Raw genomic sequence first — 21,162 nt, forward strand, 5'->3', positions numbered from 1 at the left:
TAAGTAACTGTGCTTCAGGGCAGAAAGATGCATTCACACTGGCATTGCAGAAAACTGATTTGCACACCACTGCTTACGTGTCTGAAGGTCTCCATCAGTATGTGCACATCCTCCCTCCGGAGAAGAGTCCCTTCCAAAGTATCCCCCTGCTCCACCTTGAAAACTACTTTCCTTGGCTGTCCTATAAAAGGGAGGACCAATGGTGCTGACTTGTAATGGAAGGAGCACTTCAGGGTGCCTCCCCAGTATAGCACTTCTGGAGCACTGCTGTCTGAGTTCCTGGACTATCTTTGCAGCCATTTTTCAACTAGTTGATTGTCCACATGTGATTACCAGGCAACACATTAAAAAATTCTCAACAGAAAATTCATTGTATGTACAAACATGGCATGAAGAATGACTAGGGATGGGGCCAGAAGCAAGTAATACTGCAATTGAATGAGATGGTCCCATTTCAAAACCTGACTTTTTCCCCCTCCTTATCCATTTTAATGGGCAAGAAACAATCTTAAATATCAAGACAGAATGTTAATCTTTATAAGAAGCATTTTTTATTATTATTTTAAAGTTCAAACTACTAGATTGTGGCCAACTCTTGTTAATTTTTATTTGTAGCAAAATTCATATATGACAAAATAAATAAAAAAATGGAAAGCTATGAAGATGTGGATAATTACAGCTGAGTCTTACTGACATCATAAATCATGAAAGCCCCTAGAAGTACTTGTAACTATGTCACTCTAAATTTCCCTTTGGGTATTCTGTGCATTATTACACACACTCTCTCTATAAATGCAGATTTAAAAACCCCATGAGTTTCAAATGGCACTTTATTATAGAGCATTTAAATCATTTCTGAGAGCAAGATCAATTTAACCAAGCAGAATTTTTATTAGTAGCACAAAAGAGGAGTCCAGCTGTTTCTATGGAGCAAATGTGTGTGAACCAGGCTTCAGAGCATTTTCTGCGGTGTCAGCCACAGTGTTAAATGTTGGCCAAGAGGGACTTTCATAGACCAGAAAGAACTGAGTCTGCCACACAGCTGAGGCAACACTGCCCCACATTTTGCATTTCTTATTAGAATGACCTAGTCTTTGAATCACCCAAACAAGCCTGTCAAAGATCTTGATCTCATGGCAGGAGGAGCTATATAAAACAATATCAGAAGCTCCTGAGGCCCTCAGACTCCGAGAGCGAGAGAGGGAGGAGAGAGAGAAAGGAGGATGGAAGATCTCAAGTCTGAAATATTAGCCATTGCATTGTTTGGCCATTGCAACAATATTATAGACTGGCACATTTGTGTGACCCAAATATGTAAAGATTGGGTGAATTTGACTTACTCAGTCCAACTCACAACCTCATTCTTAACTGCCAAGATTAAACCTCCCATTCTGGAAATTATTGCTACAGCACAGATAGTGAAGTGATTGTAGGGCAACAACTGGAGCTTCCAAGGTTTACACTATCTATGAATCTGTCCATAGTTCCATTTTTAATATCCAGCAAAGCCCTCTTCTAACAATGAAATATATATGCCTTTTTAAATATATGAGGAACATTTATGAGAAACCAGAATAATTGACTATTTTCTCTGAACACTAAAAAAAAAAAAAAAAAAAAAAAAAAATCAGACAGAAAAATGAAACAGGTCTGCCCTTCTTGGCCCCTGATGGCAATTACAGAGTGAAATCTTTTAATTGCCAGAAAAGTTCCTTGGCCAAATTCATATCTTTATGGAGATTGTCAGAAGTCCAAAAAGCTGCCACAGTAAAATCCAGTCACTAATGACAACAGGATTAAAAGTGCACAGATTGCCTGTCTGAATAACAGTTTATAATGCAACAAAAATGTTCTGGAATCTGCTTAGTTGATTCATGGCAAGCTTATTAATAGGGCATATATTTTAATATCTAATACTTATCATTTTATCCCCTGGCATTGCTTGAATGCATGGAGTAGGTCAGAATTGAATAGCAAAAAATAAAAGTGTTACTTAAAGTACATCTGGTGATAATGGAATGGTTAATAAAGAAGTGGGGGCTATTGGAAATACAAGAGTATTTGAGTCCTTTCCAATCTGAAGCGCAAGTCTTGATTCTTGCATTTAAAGACTTCTTTACGCTACCAGAAGGCCTTCTCTGCAATGGCAGAACAATGTCAAGGGACTGTGACAGGGGCACCCATGCTTTTGCCCATGTCTCTAATCACAGAGATTGTAATTATCTAAGTATTGTATGATACTAGCTTCTAGCATTTAAAAGTGAAATTCACTGTACAAGAGCTAAAGTATGATAAATACAGTTTATTGAAGGAAGTGGTATGGAAGGAAAACAGCAGTTTTGCTTTTTGCCTCTTAGAATACAGGTATTTCCAGCCACCAGAGTGACTGAGATGTTGAGCATATGAAAGGAGTCTACATCTTGACAGAGCAGTAAATCCACACTTCCTACTTTTACTTGCTAGGTTAGCTAGAGTTAGTTAGACGGAAGTTATCAGAAGTACTTCTGCCCATGCAGCGTTTATGCTTTCAGGTGCACATGCATGGGCACATGCATGCACACACACATAGAGTAGCTCTTAGCTACCCAAGCCTTCAGTGCAAAGATGATCACTGCATCAGTTGGGTCCAAGATGATCCCAGACATGGCCTTTGGAAATAACATATGAAAGTAACAACCTTCATTATCACTAGAGTTCATTGGTTAAGGAAAAAAAAAAACTATTCTGGAGCCTGAGTCACAGCTGTCAAGAACCGGGGAAGAACAAATCCCATCCCCATACATTGTAATAGAATTTTGCTAGCACAAATCAGGGCCAATAAGGTCTATTTTGACATTTGGTAATCTCATAACTTAATACAAGATTATAAATCATACACCTCCTTTAGTCACATAGTGAGCAGTAATGTCACTAAATGTTTTCCTGCATATACACTGAAGCAAAATACATAGCTCTAATACAAAATTAATCATTTTGATTCTTTTCATAATATATAACTAGCATGAGACTTTCCTAAAGCTAAAAAGATATTCTATTTGATGATAGTTGTCACTCCAGTCTTCAAAAAGGGCAAGAAGGAGGACCCAGGCAACTATAGGCCAGTCAGCCTCACCTCCATCCTTGGAAAGATGATGGAACAACTCATTCTGGATGTCATCTCCAAGCATATGGAGGAAAAGAAGGTGATCAGGAGTAGCCAGCATGGATTCACCAAAGGGAAATCCTGCTTAACCAACCTGATAGCCTTCTGTGATGGAATGGCTGGCTGGGTAGATGAGCGGAGAGCAGTGGACGTTGCGTACCTTGACTTCAGCAAGGCTTTTGACACTGTCTCCCATAACATCCTCCTAGAGAAGCTCAGGAAGTGTGGCTTAGACGAGTGGACAGTGAGGTGGATTGAGAACTGGCTGAAAGGCAGAGCTCAGAGGGTTGTCATCAGTGGCATGGAGTCTGGCGGGAGGCCTGTGGCTAGTGGCGTCCCCAGGGCTCAGTACTGGGTCCCATCCTGTTCAACGTTTTCATCAGTGACCTGGATGAGGGGACAGAGTGCCTCCTCAGCAAGTTTGCTGACGATACCAAGCTGGGAGGAGTGGCTGATACACCAGAGGGCTGTGCTGCCATTCAGAGAGACCTGGACAGGCTGGAGAGTTGGACGGAGAGGAACCTCCTGAGGTTCAACAAGGGCAAGTGCAGAGTCCTGCACCTAGGCAGAAATAACCCTCGGCACCAGTACAGGCTAGGGGCTGACCTTCTGGAGAGCAGCTCTGCAGAGAAGGACCTGGGAGTGCTGGTGGACAACAAGTTGACCATGATCCAGCAATGTGCCCTTGTGGCCAAGAAGGCCAATGGTATTCTGGGGTGCATTGGGAAGAGTGTTGCCAGTAGGTCAAGGGAGGTGATCCTGCCCCTCTACTCAGCCCTGGGGAGGCCTCATCTTGAGTACTGTGTCCAGTTCTGGGCTCCCCAGGACAAGAGAGACATGGAGCTCCTGCAGAGAGTCCAGTGTAGGGCTACAAAGATGGTCAGAGGACTGGAGCACCTGCCCTACGAGGAACGGCTGTGAGAGCTGGGCCTGTTTAGCCTGGGGAAGAGAAGACTGAGGGGGGATCTTATCAGTGTGTACAAGTACCTGAAGGGAGGGTGTCAAGGGAACGGGCACAAACTCTTTTCAGTTGTCCCATGTGACAGGACAAGAGGCAATGGGCAGAAATTGAAGCACAGGAAGTTCCTCCTGACCGTGAGAGGGAATTTCTTCCCTGTGAGAGTGACAGAGCACTGGACCAGGTTGCCCAGAGAGGCTGTGAAGTCTCCTTCTCTGGAGATCTTCAAGGCCCACCTGGATGCAACCCTGTCTACCATGCTCTAGGTGACCCTGCTGAGCAGGGGGGTTGGACTAGATGATCTCCAGAGGTCCCTTCCAACCTTACTGATTCTATGATAGTACATCAAACAACTTGGAAACTGAAACATCTGGCTCTTGGTTTGTTTTCAATGAAATCATTTCGCGAGTATGTAGTCCGAGTCAGAATTATGCATCTAAGAACTTTATTAAATTGCTTCCTTTCATGTAAATGTTCAAGTCACATCTTTAGGATGTCTCACAGTATATACTGAATCACAGGGGCTACTATTTTATATTTACACAAGGACAATTCCTAAAATGTCTTGATATAGTTTACTGTGCCTGTACGCTCACGAAGATGCCATTTGCTTTAATGATGTACTTGTCTTCAGGACACTCCTAGATTCAACAAAAAACAAAAACACTGTTTGGATAAATGCAAGAGGGTTTTTGTCACGTAAGTGTTAAAAACTAAGAACCAGACAGAAAAATAAAGTAATTAGTACCTTCAGACCTCATTATGTCTGCATTTATTAAGTGTTCTGCTCTGGATGAAAGGTTAACAGAGAAGATTGGCAAGCTTTCGCCCTCCCCACCCCTCACCCCGATGATGTGGATAGTAAAATGATGAAGATCAGCAGTAATATCCATTCAGCAAGAGGATCATTAAATCCAAGAATATTAATAAAGACTTCTGTGTATCTTCCAAATCCCCCCACCAAGCAACAACAGAAAACAAAACCAAAAAAAAAAAAAAAAAAAAAAAAAAAACCCATGAGCTGCTTACCTTTAGAAGCAGATGTTAGAGAGATAAATTTGACTGGTGTGGGAAATATCCCACAATTCGATGAAAGCTCTATGCAAATGTAAAATGTCCTTCGGACTCCATTAAGAATCTCAGCTTTTATGCTTTTATGTAAGGTAAAGAAAAGGCAAAGTGCTGGCTCCCTTCGACTTAGTTGAAGTGGACTTTTAGCATAAAAGGCTCTGATGCGCTACACCTTAGGGACGTGTAACACTTGGGCCCTAGGATTCAAAACACTGTAGAAGATAAAGAAAAAAACAATCCTTATTGGAAGTTGAAAGAGTTTGTCCTTCAAGAACAATTAAATGATAGAGAGTAACTTCAGGATTCCTTCAAGAGAGATAAGAGAGTACAAACTAACAAAAAGCCTTTACAATGCTTGAATATTTTTGGAAATTTTTGTCCAGCAGCTGAAATGGTTTTAACACAGTATGCAGTTACATTTTCTTGCTATATTTACGACTATGGTTACTGTCTCTTCCTTCCCAAAGGTTGCTTTTTTTTGTTTTTAAATAGGGAAAAGGTTCTCACAGATACTGCATGTAAGAATATCCAACATGTTAAAAACCGGGGAGTTTTAAAATAAATAATTGATATGAAATAGCAATACTATGAAATAAATTAAAGGGGGAAAATCCCCAAAACATACAACATCCTGCAATTTCAATTTAGCTGTGTTATACAGATCATTTTTTTAAAGATTCATCTAATTAACACCAAATATTTTCAGTAAGGCATTTGGGGTTTCCTCTAACCTCTCCACACACTTTAATTATTTTAATGACGGTAATACACTTTCTACCTCAACACAAAACTTTGGCTGATAATGATGATTTTGCTTAACAACATCATAATGCCAATCTGCCATGAAGTTTGGATGATGGTTGCTGTTACTTCTTGTTATTTTATATTACATTTTTCAATATAATTTGGCCAATCATACACCTTTTTGTTCAGGCTTGTTCCATCTAATAGCACTGGATGAATAATAGCTGTTAAGAAATTTATTTTGTTTCTAGGCCTGTCAAACTAATCACTTGATTGTTGTTGGAAGTTGCCAAATACATGATTTATGTTCCTTAGTTTTGGGAAAAGTGATTAAAAAAAAATAGAAGTGACAAAGTAATCCAGATATTTTGTTGTGCAGGTATTAATAACTCTTAACAGAACTTGCTCCCAGACATTCTGTTTGCATGAAACATTTTCTGTTCATCTCCTCATCACAACACCATGAAAGAATAATTTGACACATGAAGATCATCATGGGAAAATAGTATTGCTCATCTGCATGTCTCTTAGATTGCTGATGACTCAACTCCACCACTTTTTCTATGGAAAACATTTTCCTTCTTCCACCTGCCAGTTACCACCTCTCAAGGATGTGGATCAGAAATGAAGACCAAATATTAACAATTTCTTTTGGAATACACATGAAAACTGTCAACACAGAATTATAAGTATTCTCAGAAGATTGATCTGGTTTAAACCCAAAATTTAGGCAATGCAAGAGACATTGTGGCCTTGGTTCAGTAAAGCATTTAATAATTTGCTCATGTTTAAGTAACACTCTTCATGATGTCTTGGTTTTATACTGTTTAAAAGCATTAAAAAAAATGAATACCAGGTAGCTGACTATCTCTTAGTTTAGCCATAATTAGATGGTTATTATCTGGCAACTCTTCTCTTTCAAAACTATTATAGAGCCATTTCAGGAAATATTCTGTGTTTAGACACCTAAATAGTCCTAAATTTACTTATACTTACAGGAAAAAATCATATCCAATTGGAAATATTTCTCTTCCCTCCACTGCCTCCTTTGAGAAGGATTCAGTATCCCACTTGACAATGTCAATATGAGCTTTGATATTGACCTTGTTGGAGCGAAGGTTTCACTCCTGAAGGGCCAAGAAAGGAAATTAAAGAAGTGCTAACCTTTTAATCCTCAGCCTGAAAGACAGTCAGAAAAATAGGCTAATGAAATCTCAGCTCACAATGTATCAAGCTAACATTAAACAAACAATCACACAAAGACAACTGCATGCTATCTACTAACTAAATTGTTAACTAAAAGATAGACTGCAGTAAGAAAATACATACAAGATTAGCTTGAAGGAAAAGGAGAAGAAAATTGAATTCAGCTGACTTATTCTTCCTTACTCATTGAGGATTGAATATGTTGTTCATTTTAGTTTGGGCTGTTCCTTGGCCTCTTAATTTTCTTTGAAACACAGCTCATCTTCAGAATTGCAAATCATACGTAAGACAGAAGCAATTGGTAGTAATCTTACTGAACCTTATTTTTCACATCTTGTTTACTTTTTCTGTCTATACTGTCTGCCCCAACCTATGCTGTTTGGGGTTTTGTTTTTTTTCCCCTCCGCGCATCTGCAGGTGAATATAATTGTAAAGGTGTTGTTCCTCTTTTCACTCCGTGAAGTACTCTGGAGTCTACAAAAAATCATCTTTATCAGCTGTAAGTTTAGAAATTTCCTTATTTAGATAAAGCAAGTTCTCAGTGTATTCTTAAAAGTACTTAGAAGAAAGCTCAATGAGCAATTGAACTGGATTCTGCTTGGAAAATTAGCAGTGAGCTATAGCTCTAATTCCAACAAATGCTCACTGACATAAAAGGAGTAATTCTCATTCAAATAAGTAGTGGAAGCTTTTGCAAGACTGTACCGTCTGCTAAGGCTTCAAAGATTTGTGCTGCTCTTAATGGCAATTAAAAATACCAGCCAGTTCTCAGCCCATCAGTGATCAATCCTTCGCAGGCACAAAACTTTCTTTAGTTATTTGCACAGTTTTCAGAGGGCTTTTCAATGCAAACAGGAATGAATGTTTATATCCCAGAGAGAGAGCCTCTTTTAACTCTACATGACACACAAATGTACTGAAACAGAATGGGAATAGGAACAGCAAGAGCTTTGAAAGGAAATGTGTCAGTCTGTTATTTTCCATGGCAATGGGGAAATAGTAGAGATAAGCAATCGTGATATGATTGAACATCGTCATATCAAGACCAAATGGTCTTCATTTCTAGGGACATAAATCCAGCTTCTCCCAGTACTGCAGCCATGCCATGCACAATCAGCCAGTTCATTGGAAGTAAGCAGGTTTCTCTACCACAGCCAACATGTGACTAATTCTTCCACCCAACTCTGCCACAGACCTACAGATTTCCACAGGTCTCTATCCAATAGCAACAATCACAGTATCTCATCAGTGTGACGGTATACACTTTCAGTCTTACCACACTAGAGTTACTACAGCTAAGAATGAACAGATAGTCTTTCCTTTTTTTTTTTTTTTTTTTTTTTTTTTTTTTTTTTTAAGATGTGATATATCCTTTTAAATTCTGGGCACTTCAAATGAACTAAGATGGTATCAACAGACATAGTGGGCTTTGATGTGTCAAATCACTTTCACGTCTTTATTAACTTTTTACTACATAGAATACAATCAACAGAGCCACAAGAACTCTTCTGCTGAGTACTTAATATGTGTCTGTCTTAGGGTAAACTGGTTCGCTCTCTGTGCTCCACTGGCTGTATTGATAAGATCTCTCCATTGACTATGACAGAAGGTTAGACATTAGCTCAGATTTACATATCTCTATTCAAAAATCTTAATCTATGTCTTAACATGGAGCTGAATCCCACGCACAGTTTCCATCCTGCAGTGACTGAGCACCTCTTCGGTTGTGCCCCGCAGTAACTGAATCAGAGACTTTTTTGCCTCCTCATACATGCCAGGTCCTCAATCCACTCCTCCTATACCTTTCCAGGAAACGACTGGCACCATGCCTGAAGATTTATCAAATCCAAATCCTTGTTGAGCTTTTAGACAAGGAAACCAAGCCTATAAATGTCATGTCCAAGCCTTGGGGGCCCAAGAAGTACTGCAGCAATTATTTTCAGTTGCAGCAGCATTGCACAAGGGTAAGAATAATTACACAGGCAGTCTGGTTCCAAGCCAGATGTACCTCCCTCCTGTGAACACTTGAGCAATCTCTAAGGCATTGACCGATAATTCACTAGGCCCTCAGAATGATCTAATGCTCAGTAAACATGTTGCCACCTTCTTCACGATGATCTCAACACCTGACCATTGTGAATAGCCAGTTCTCCCTGTAGCACTCAAGCTACATCCTTCCAGAGTCACCCATCACTGTATCCAAACACAAGATACTTCAGGAAAACTTTTGAGATGATAATCCTTTCGAGTACTAGTACTACCGTTTGCTTAAGTGAGAGACAAGTCAGCACAGCCCAGAGACAAGAGCTTGGACGTCATGGTAACTAATGTCATGATGCCAGGGGAAACAGATGACTATGCTAAGTCTTAGCAGGTCTAAGCACCAATGTATAACAGCTTATGGGACCGATCATTTTGCATACCATGAGCCTTACAATAAGCAAGAGCCTGCTGGCATAGCAGTGATGTAGCCCGCATGGAGCAATGGAGCTGAAATCACCTGGTTCATATTTCATTGCTTTTGGTGCATCTAGCTTGCTCCATCACAGCACTCATCATACCCTGAAATAGGGTCCTTGTTGAGCTTTTTTGTATTCAACCATTTCCTTGCAATAATATGACCTTACGAGACAGTAAAAAACAGTTTTCATATATGAACCATATTTTTTAATTTCTGATTTCAGCCTCCAAACAAAGAATAGTTATTCTGTAATATAGTAAGACCTATTTACTGACATTGAAACCACAGACTTACTGTAAGTTTTACAGCATCCAAAATGCAATGTAATTCTTTTTTTTAGCCCAAAATAATTTATTACCATAATCACATAAGCACTGTCTCACTGTTTAAAAAAAAGTTTGTTAAAAAATAGACTGTGGAATACTTGTGTATTACTATTTAAATTACTGTTTAGTAGATCAACCACAAGCTAGTGACTAAAAACAACTTAAGTCTGATTGGCAGTTTAATTTTCTTTTTCTTTTTATTGCTGTTTTAAAATTTGATTTCTCTCTCCATCTTCTCTCTTCCAACTCAGGTTCCTTGAAATATGCATGTACACACACATTCTTGCTAGTTCACACGCTGAAGATAAAAATTTCAGCTCCGTACCTTGAATGCAGCAAGAGACTTTTTCCTCCTTTTCCCCCCACATCTGTTTGGAGAATCTATCTACCCCATTCTTTGTGCTGTAATGTAAGATTTATGCAGTTAAAAAAGAAAACTTACATCGAAAAAAAAAAAAAGAAAACACAGACCTCAATATCTAAATCCCTCAATTCCTAAACATACAAAAGGTACATTCATTTCCTGGGCATGTTGTTCTCTAGTTAGGACTAAATGAGACTAAACTTTATTCCCAGTACAAACCTGAAGCCTGTTTTAAAGCTCTTTAAATCTGCGGGTTTGCTCCCATTGCCACTCTTACAGGGCTTTGAATCAAAGATGTGCTGTGTGTCTCGAGACAGTATTACACAGATCTTGCCAGTTCTGTTTGGACCCCCAAACTGGACAGATTAGTTCATCCTCTCTAGTCCTGCAGCTATCACCAGGGAACTTGGCTCCTGCTAAACCAAATCTAACATCTGGAGAGCCTGACTGGGGCTCATAATTAGATGTGCTTGACTAGTCCATTACTGCGTCTCCGAATTGCCCGTTTGCTGTAGACTCCATATTGTTCTCAGTGCCACTTGTTCAGGAGGGACTGAGGATTAAGAAGACCTCTTTACACCACTAAGATTGCCCATGACACCCACCCAAATGTCCCTGCAGTAAGCAAGAAGTGGTATACAGAGATATCTGCAGGCGTAAGAAACCTTCGTGACTGGCAGAAATGACTGTTGCTTAATCACGATTTGTGGCCCTCGTTACCTTACTCATCACAGAAGTCATTACTAGCAATTTGAACAAAATAATCTGGGTATGACACTGAAACAATGTGACATAGAATTTTACTCTGAATGACATTCTGTATCTTTTTTCTTTTTCAATTTACTTGGCCATCCTGTTGAGCTAGTGACATTTGCTTATACTATGTGACAAGATCAAGGGAGAGAAATGGATTTTTTTTTCTTTTACACTGCAAGGAGAATACCCTTGATATAGTCATCAGTGCACCTCTGAGAATATTTGAAATAAGATCCTAAGAAAACTGGGATTCCCAGAAGAGAGCAGTAGAGTCTCCTAAAGCACAACTGCTGACAGAGAATGCTTTTAAACAGTGGCTAATGTGTTTCAGAAGGTTTCTCTCCCCCCCTACAACCATTTATCTTAGCTTCTTTTCTCCCTTCTTATCATATTCCTTTTCCCTCTCCCCCAAAGTTCCCATCCTCTCAGTTGCACCAAATGCCAAGTCAATTGTTTGAATGACTGTGTGCTAAGGGAGAAAACAGCCTAGGGATGGTCTCCCTCCCACAGGATGGAGAAGGGATGCTGGCAGAGAGGCAGAAAAGGAGATGAGACCTTCTAACAGTAATTCTAAAGAGGTAAATACATTGTTGTAAACTGTGAAACTTTTAACAGATCCATGGTCAAAAAACTGAGTTCAGACTAACTATAACCAGTCAGATTTTGTTCACTTTACTTGGCTTCATGTTCTGATGAATGTGTAAGAGCATATTTACATTTTTTTACATTTGGATTTTCAAGAAACTTCTTTGTTCAGTCTCTGAATTGGCTTCTGATGTATTCTGATATATAATATTCTGATAGCACAGCTAGACATTGTCAATTATAGTTTGTTGTTGCACAATGAGAGAAATTTCAAATTATCCTTAAGCCTTAAATTGTAACGTATAAAGTCTCTTTATGATGCTTGGTTTTTCCACCACCTAACATCTTGGCGAGCATTCTACATTTTCTTGAAAGCTATTTCCTTTCTTAGGCAGTCAACCTAAATTTAGAAAAAGCTGGGATGCTGATGACCTCTACTCTTATTTATCCACAATTAGGTAATTCCACAATCAGTCTCAGGGCTCTTTCACTAAAAGTTATTTGTCTTTGTGTCACTGTGTTATACACTCGGAATGAACTGTTGTTTGCTTGACTACCCACATCTTATTTGGAAGAACAGGCACATCAGACCTTTTAACATCAACATTATTCAATCCTGAGTCAGACAAATTGACTATTAGAAATAAGCCCTAAAAAATTTTAACCCCACAATATGTGAACAGCTTTCGATTTTGAGATGGTTGAATCTTTTCTCCACCCAACTGTCCCTTTCTTCAATACATAAAACTATAACTCAGAGAGTGGCTCTGCAGTGCTCAACAAAAACGCAGAAAAATTTTGCTAGGTCTATTGCTATATCAGGTCTCATCACAAGGCAGAGGTTAAACAATCAGAATGGGTATGGAGAAAAAAAATAAAAGAAAACAAGATAGAATGTATTTATATAATAAAAAATTATATATGTAATACATAAAATATATTATTTATAATGCATATAGCCTTAGTATTTCATTCTCTCCTTAATTTAAGCAAGGGTAACTTTCACGATAATCCTTCTTTTGCCTGATGTTCAGGCTTATGGGAATAAGTTATTTCTGGAGGATATCACTTTTAATTCTTTCCTTATGATAAGTCAGTCTGACAGTCTTACCTATTGCTTTGCTTTGGTGGCAAAGCTTAGCCACCTCTATAGAGCAGTTGTAGGCAGAGATACTTATTTCAAAGTGTCAGCCCTAACCTGACCTGAATTAATCAACATCAGAAATTTACCTTAGCTCACACATATTGTGTCACTATTAGCATTGCATTGCATTGCATTGCAAGTCCTATTAGCATTGCATATTTATTGTTATATGAGCTACTCAGCAGTCTTTTTTAACTCTCTTACACAAGTCAGAGGCATCTCCTTGGTATCTCCCCTGGGGCAGGATGCCTTGGGTGGCAGATGTCAGTTGAGAAAACCACAGAGGAAGAGCTAGTAGAGAATAAATGAGAAACACACATTTATGCATGCACGCACATGCTTACACACAAAGCATGTACCCTCAGGGCAAGAAGGGCAGAATCACTGTAAACTCAGCCCTTCAGGCAAGGAAAAAACACTGGAGAAACCTGAAGGAGGAAAAAGATAGAGAAATGCATTGCTATCTTGCTTTCCTGAAATGGGTTTTATTTCTAGAGTCTTTCAGCATGTGCAGTCTAAAACCCCTTTGAGGCTAACGCAATCTTGTCCAAAAGACTTTGGGAATCTACAGTCTGAGAGTGGAGGAGCTGTCAAAGGTAGAGCTAATGCAGATATGTACCATGCAGGACTGATATATATACTAGTGATTTTCAGTTACTTGACTGATAATATCCAGCAAGGATTCCTGCCACCCTAATGATCATATTCCTGACAAGTTCAGTAGAATAACTAACACAAATTTTAAATTATGGAGAAACAGTAGAATTATCATCCAAGCCATAGTCATCACACAGGGCATATCAAATGCCACAGTGGACAAAATATGCATACAGTTCATAAAAATAAAGCTTATAACCGATTAATTCTGATGCCTAGAAAGACTGCAAAAATGTGTAGGAAATGACTTCTAATTCTGTGGAGAACAGAGGGAAGATCTCAGATTTAGATATCATGGTTGAAAATGTAGTAATGGAAAAGTGGTAAATTTATGTTCATTGCACTGATATTTTAGTGAAGTTGCTATGTTTTCAGGTTAGCTAACAAATAGTTTTCAGTCCACCTAGATACACACAATCCTTCCTGTTTGGGAAGGACTGCAGGTTCTGAATGAATTCAAATGTAAGTTGTATTTGCCCTGCAGGACATATTAGCAGTATTACAAATTACCCTAATCCTTCATTTTCAAAGCCAAATGAAGCCAGTGGAGTCTTTGTCTTCCTATTGGTGGCCTCTGCCACCTTCCCCTGAGCCCGGCTGGGGGTTATATGTTATCCTCAATAGGACCTCCAGGAATCCTGTTCACCAGCAGACCACAACTCTACCGTGTAGCAAGCAAGACAGATGAAAGCTGCTGCCCAGTACAATGACACACCACAACAGAAGAGTCACTTCAGTAGGAAAAAAAAAAAAAAAAGAGCTCAAAAAAGAGAATTATTTCAGCAATGGGGGACCGATGAAAGTAGAAAATCTTAAAGAGCAGGCAAGATGCAAAAACTCTCCATCTTATTCTGAACTCCCCAAATTATTTCTGAACTAGTCAGACTTATAGCAACAAGTACATGCCCAAACTAGCCACTGAAAGTATAAGCATTAAACATTTAAAGTTAAATTTACCTTCCCTTGTCCAGAGTGGAGACCCAATGCATCGTTTCAATGACCGCAAGAAAACTGCTAACGTCCTCTTTTAAGTGAAGGTGCAGGGTGCTGCCTCCTGATCCACTCTGTGTCCTGAGGACTCACAGGTCACTCAAATACACTTTTGCCAAACACTAGCCAGCTGCTGGGAGTCCTCACAGCTGTAGTTTGAAGGACATCAGTTCCCTAGGAGGTCTAAAGAACCCCATATTCTATATGAGGAGAAAAGCCTAAACAAGACAAACTTTCTGATTGCAGGCTGAGCACAAGGGCTTACTGCAGGAGGGCTAGAAATCATTCTCTGTAAAGTGGATGACTTTAATAGGTAGATTGCTGAGAAATAACAAGTGTGGTGTACTTTTACTCAGCTCCTAGAGCAGGACTCTCTTCGAATGCTATAACAATTACCCCCACCCTTGAAGAGTCTGAAGATTTGAGTGCATGGCTAGTGTAAAGCCTACTAGGATTTAGAAGCACAACAGACACATTGAGAGGGCTGTAGCATCTTATACATTTATACGAACTACATTGCCAAAAGCAATCCAAAAATCTCATACAATCACTCAAAGTTCTTATACAATCCCTCCTTGCTAATGTGCCTCAGTGTCTTGTTATCCTGAAAATGCTCAAATAACGCCCCCATGTGCTGTTGCTTGAGCAGCAAAAAGTACAGGGAGATTAAGGACAAAATCCAGAGTTTGGGCCAGGAGGAGGAGAAATTTCATCACGCAAAAACTCAAAACAGCAGCCTTGCTTCAAAAGAAAGGCTAATGGTGCCTACCTGGGTGGAAAGCTCCAGGCTGCACCTTCACAGCAGACAGAGTCATCTCCCATCACCCAGGAGGGAGGAGTAGGGCTGAAGGCTGACCCCGCTCCTTCCCAGCTCCTAACAGCCAGGCATAGGTATTTCTCTGATCATCATGCGGACAAGAGGAAGGAGCAATGCCCTTCTTCTGGAAGAGCCAGATTTTTTCCCACATACTGGATTGAGAGCATTGATTCTTAATGTGCTGTTCTGGACTTCACTTGTGCCAAAAGTTAAGCATTTCAGCACCTGATTTGCAAAAGCTTAGGTCACTTTTGTAACCATCCTTACAAGGTTTGCCAAAGATTGCATACGAAGGCTGCAACAGTCCAAGGTCTTGAACCTCTCGTCCTCTCTAGTCTATATTGAAGCGTTAATCACTGTACCATTCTTCCTCCCAAGAGTTTTTTTTTTAAGTTATAGTCACCAAAAGAGAACAGAGTTATATCATTATAAAATAAGTGACCAATCATACAGCTCAAACTTAATGCATAGCAACCACTTGCATCAGCCTGCCAGCAAATTTGTGGCAAAGAATTATTTACAAAATGGCAACTGGCCCAAACTGGCAAATGTCTTTGAAACCAGAAGCTGTAATTACCTATAGCTCTGGTTTGAGATAATTAGCTAAACATCAGTCTTTTCTTGGAGACAGGTACTTTCCAGCAACCAGTATAATTTGACCTAAACAGCAGCTATAAAACAGTGTAGCACAGAAAACTGTGGCTTCTCTCTTTCTTCATATGTTTATCTTTCAACTTCAGCCTTCATCCTGCACATCTAAGTGGGACAGCAGCACATCTGTATGGCTTCATACATATATTGCCATCCTGTGGCCAGATTCTGCCAGCACAAGAAACCATGCGAATGAAGGTATTTTAAAAGTAAATGTGAACTGAGAGCTATTATTTCTAGAGAAGCAAGCTATTGCATGGCACTCACAAAATACGGCTTTATAATGGGCATGGAATTGAGCTAGAAAATGCAAATCCAACTGCATTTTCAAACCCTTGCAATTCAAGGGCAGTTGGATTTAAGGTGCAGTGGGCAGTGAAAAAACATTTAAGAATATTCAGATGCAGGTAAGGGGGAAAGACACTTAAAGGAGAAGGGAAATGGATATCAGATTTTAAAATCTTCAGGAATAACAGAAGTGGTCACCATTGACTTGAGGTCCTTGTGGAGCATCCTAGAACAAAAATCAACCAGGGAAATGTAAACATAGAGGAAAAGCCTCAGCATGACAGATGACCCAAAAGCCTTTGGAAACTCAATGCCTCCCAACCAGGAGGCAGTCGGAAGGAGAGCATGACATGATTACAGTGAGTGATAGGAGAAAGAAAGCAGAAGCTAGGTGGGACTCTGAGGGTTGCTGGCACATTTCAAAAGGTTGCCCTGTGTGTTATATGCAGCCCTCTATGGTCACAGTGAGGGGGATGTGGAATTCCTGTTAGGTTGTGTTTTGGTTGCCTAATTCTTCTGGCCTCCATGGAGGAGGCCATTCTTTCCCCTGCAACTGCTTAGGAAGGCAAAAGGAAAATGTTGATTAGCACTTAGCAGAGGAAGTGGCTTATTTGGCCTGATTATAATCGTGGGAACTTTGCTCCCTCTGCTCCAGTAACCACATTGGTAGTGTTAAGTGGAAAGTCAAGTACTGGTAAAGAAACTGCTGAATCAAACTTAGTCTCACACCACTTGCTTAATTTTCCTTGAATAATAAATCTTAACTTTCTTCATACACTGGGGCCTTGGTGACTTTCTCCCCAAAAGCCATTTCAGAGTTGCTTATTGGGTCATCATCTGCCTCTGTTACCTTTGGGTGGCTATTTGGAAAGGGATAAGGTTTGCACAAGTGTACCTGAGAGTAGAATCTAGGCCCATGATGTCCAGAGGCTATAAGTCTGTAACTAGTAAACATGCTGAACTTGTGCATTATGTCTTGAGAGTCTTTTTCAGGCAAGGAATTTTGTGTGTGTGTGTTTAAAACAAAAATTTACAGTACTATACACATCATCATTATTACATTCAGGACACAAACCATAAGAAATAGTGATTCAGTGTTTTCATGATTTTATAACTGACATATTTTATGGTTGCGTTACCAAATATTGGGAAGCCAAAGTGTAATTTTCCCTATAATTAGCAGTTTAAATCAATGTACTTATCAATTATAAGGTACCCATCTTGGCATCGGCCAGGAATCCTTCAATGTGGGCAGCTAGAGCTTTTCCAGGGCTTGCTTACATTTCAGGATGAGCTACAGCAGCCCAAGGACTACTTTACATTTCGTTATTGTTAGATACATCTTCTTCCCACCTTGTCATGTTCCATGTTCCACCAGCTAGCACAAATGCTGTGTCAGTGGCCTTTCCACACTTTCTGAGATCTGTTTGGTTTTCAGATTATTACTGCAGCTGAAAATCAGACCCACTGGATCTAAACAGCAAAAGCAAAAGCCAGGAGAAAGACAGGATTTCACCTTCATAACAAGCATTTCTGTTGTCCTGTTGTCTTGCAGGACTTCAGAGGAGGTTTCTTTATTCCCCTGTTGCAAAGGCAAAACAAAAAGAAAAAAGTAGGAATTTGGCAACTTTCAATAAAGAGAACAGATTAAAAAGGATATAAAAGAGGAAACCTTGCAGTGTAAGTATAAGGCTTGCTTTGCATAGTGGAGAACTGAAGTTTATTAGGTCACCATGTGGAAAAATGGTTTTGTTTGGAAGATGCCAACAGAAAATAATGATTCTGAAGAATCATTAAAAGGTAACAGAAGACTGATCCATTTAGTGTTGAAACAGATACCCTTGGCTTAGGAGCACCAAATAAAATTAGCTTGAAAAATATCCATGTAATCCTCCCATCTTCGTTTTCTCTTTAGATAAGAGCAGAGCAGAATATTTTGGGGATTTGAGGCATCATTTGTTTACATGGTCATATTTTAATCATCTACAAGAAGCTAATGTTACACAACCCCAGCGTTCAAGTGATCCCCTACCTTGCTGTTTGTAAGAAGTAAGGCCTGATATTCATAGCATTCCCTGGCTGCCAAAGGGACAGGAGGAAAGGGCTGGGGAGAGAGGGAGGAGGAGGAGGAGGAGGGAAGAGAGGAGAGAAAGGTCAGGTCCCTTTTTAAGAGTTTCTGAGCTTGTTGGAAGCTTTCAGAGTGTGGGTGGTAGGTGTATCGGCTGACATGGGGAAGTGTAAGCGTGAAGCTGGCCACCCAAGACCTCGGGGTCACTGCTGACACTCCAGATCTCAGAGCTTGAGAAGGCACCTGCTCCCTTGCCAAAACAAACCATCTCCTGCTATGGGCATACTTGAAAAGACCTGCTTTTGTCAGCCTGGGGGAAGAGGGAGAGGGAGGAGGGAAGGGGGAGGAATTAGAGAGATGTGGGGACTTTTGGTTTTACTTAAACAGTCTCAAATAACCAGTTTACAATGCAGCGATGTTCTTCAGAATTTATTAAAGAAAAGAAAAAAAAAGCTGAGGAGACTTGACTCCAGATCTGGTGAGCATTAATATGCATCGTGCTAGAATTTCATGAGGCAAGCGAGTTTTGTAGCCCTTGCTCTGGTGGTCCTCTGCTGACAGGATCTCAAGCCGCTATTTGTTATCTTTAGGCCTGATAAGTACATCTGGTTTTGATTCAGGTGGCCGCGAGCTTGTCTCAGAGTTGAAAAGGGTGCTTTGCTCAAATTGAATTTTCTCACAAATTTCAAACTGGGATGAGAACCAGAAGAAGCTGGGCCCTGTCACACAAAATTCCCGTTTTGCTTGCTCGGCCCTTGGGCTCGTAAAAACCTGGCACAAATCAGTTTCACCTGTTTGGCTAAGTGAGTACATGCTAAAAGTAATAAAGCTATTAGTGCAATCAGATATTTCTCTGCATGTGTTCTGATGCAAAAAGAGGGGAGGGAGGTGAACTCTTCTCAACCCTGTCTATCACATATCTTTCTGTGTCCCTGTAAATTAGTTACAGAGAGGCTGCTGGTTCTCCACTCCTTTATTCTTGGGCATTACAGGCTGGCAAGGAGACGTGGGTAAAAAGACCTGTTAGAGTCCCTAACCCAGCTTAGAAAAACAATTTAAGTTGCATCTGAAGAGAGGAAGGGGTATTTTTGGTTGCTGTTGTTGACTATCTCATCATTCCAGGGTCTGCACCAGACTTGCCCCTGTTTCTAGACAGCAAAGCCCCACCAGATGCTCTGGCCCTCATGAGAGGACTGCTTCAGAGCCTCAGCAATATAAGTCCTCCTGACTTCAGTTACAGTTTCCTTCAATGGCAGAACAGGGCCTTGGTTATTAGTTCTTGGGAAGCTATAAAGTTTGAAACAACACACACTTTGGACACCATTCGCTGTCACAGTGTATCACCATGTCCTCAAAGACTGTGTTTTTCACAGCTTACAAGCAAAACTCTTGAGGAAACTTAGAAATGAAAGAATTTAAGAGGCTTTTGGCCCCAGATGAAGGCCAGTGACATCTCTAATTAACTCCACTTTGGCAACAATTTTATTACCCATAAATCTGTGGCATTCCAGCGGTAGTTCCTGCTCATGTGAGATACTGCATAAAACACTTTGGGAAAGTGTTGCACAGAAGATACCATAAAAATGTACTCTGCAATTCTTCATCCTGTCATTCTTCCAGGCTCAGCTTTAGGAACTTTCAGGACAAAACATGGGACTTCTTTTGTTTGTTTTAGAGTCAGTTTTCCATATCCTTTTCCATTTCATTTTATGTTGCTTCGTTGTGTATTTTTCCTTGCAGTGGCTTCTCTTATGTCTTTATAATAAGCTTTGCCTACTCTACGGATTAAGAAACTGCATTTGTGATACATATTTGTCATGCCATCAAAAAGTATGTGGACTCATCATAACAAAATGAACAAACAAAGCTCTTCAAATAAAATAATAATCAATATGAAAAATAATGAAGGTATAAAGGTGAAAATAATACTCAAAAATTGCATCAGAGCAATTTCCTAACCTAGATCCAACTGAAGGAATAGAAAGAATGATTCTGATTGCATTTTTCAAATTTATTTCTCTATATTTTCTGAAAAAAATGTTTTAAAAATATAAACTATCTATATAAGTTTTTTGAGAGAAGGGAGTCAATCTTGAGGAAAAAATTACCATTTTTCCCTTAAGATATTTTAGATATCAACATCTGTGAGAAAAATCTGTTCAGCTATATGAATTCCCTCTCCTAAATCTACCTAGCAACAAAGCTCTCTTCTTTATGATATACAAGGTGGAGAAAAGTGCAAAGAGCTGCCTGGTATTCCTTTGCATTCAGCCAATTGAGTTACCCTTGTAATTCATGTACTCCTTAGGGTCTTCAAAAAAGGTACCCCATTTGCATGCTATATCTGCCTACTAGAAGTCTGAGAGGAATTTAGCTTTTGGAAGAATCCTTATAACTTGTCATGATCCCTTCTGTTTAAAGAAGCTACAGCTCCCTCTTTCATGAATGCCTTCTGAACTCCCATGGTACGAGTGTTTCTGTGTAGCATGTAAAATGGCCCAGTGCCCAATTACGTAGCTGACCGCCAACTAAATGAAGAGACTTGGAGAATGCTGAGAGGACTGCTAGCTATAAGTCAAAGGAAGAACCAAATGCCAGAGCCAAACTATTTCTGTCCATCACATTAAGGGACAACTTTTATGAATGTCACATTCTTAGACAGGCCTACTGTGATGGAAAGCCACAAAATATTTGGAGGCATCCTTCAGTTGCTTTTAGGCCATTTTGGTGCTTGGGGACATCTGAGGGACCTCTCTTCATTTTCTTGGTGGCTGTAGGCATTTTCTATGGGAGCTTTCTACCAAGCAGGTATTCTGCTTCTTCTGGAATCTCCAGCCTCGTAAATGCAACACCATGAGATATCTGTTGACATTTGAGGAGAACCTTAGAAAGTACTTCCTGTGACAGTTCTGACCCACTCCATCAGACCCACAG

Source organism: Rhea pennata, chromosome 2, assembly GCF_028389875.1.
Source record: "Rhea pennata isolate bPtePen1 chromosome 2, bPtePen1.pri, whole genome shotgun sequence".
Taxonomy (NCBI): domain Eukaryota; kingdom Metazoa; phylum Chordata; class Aves; order Rheiformes; family Rheidae; genus Rhea; species Rhea pennata.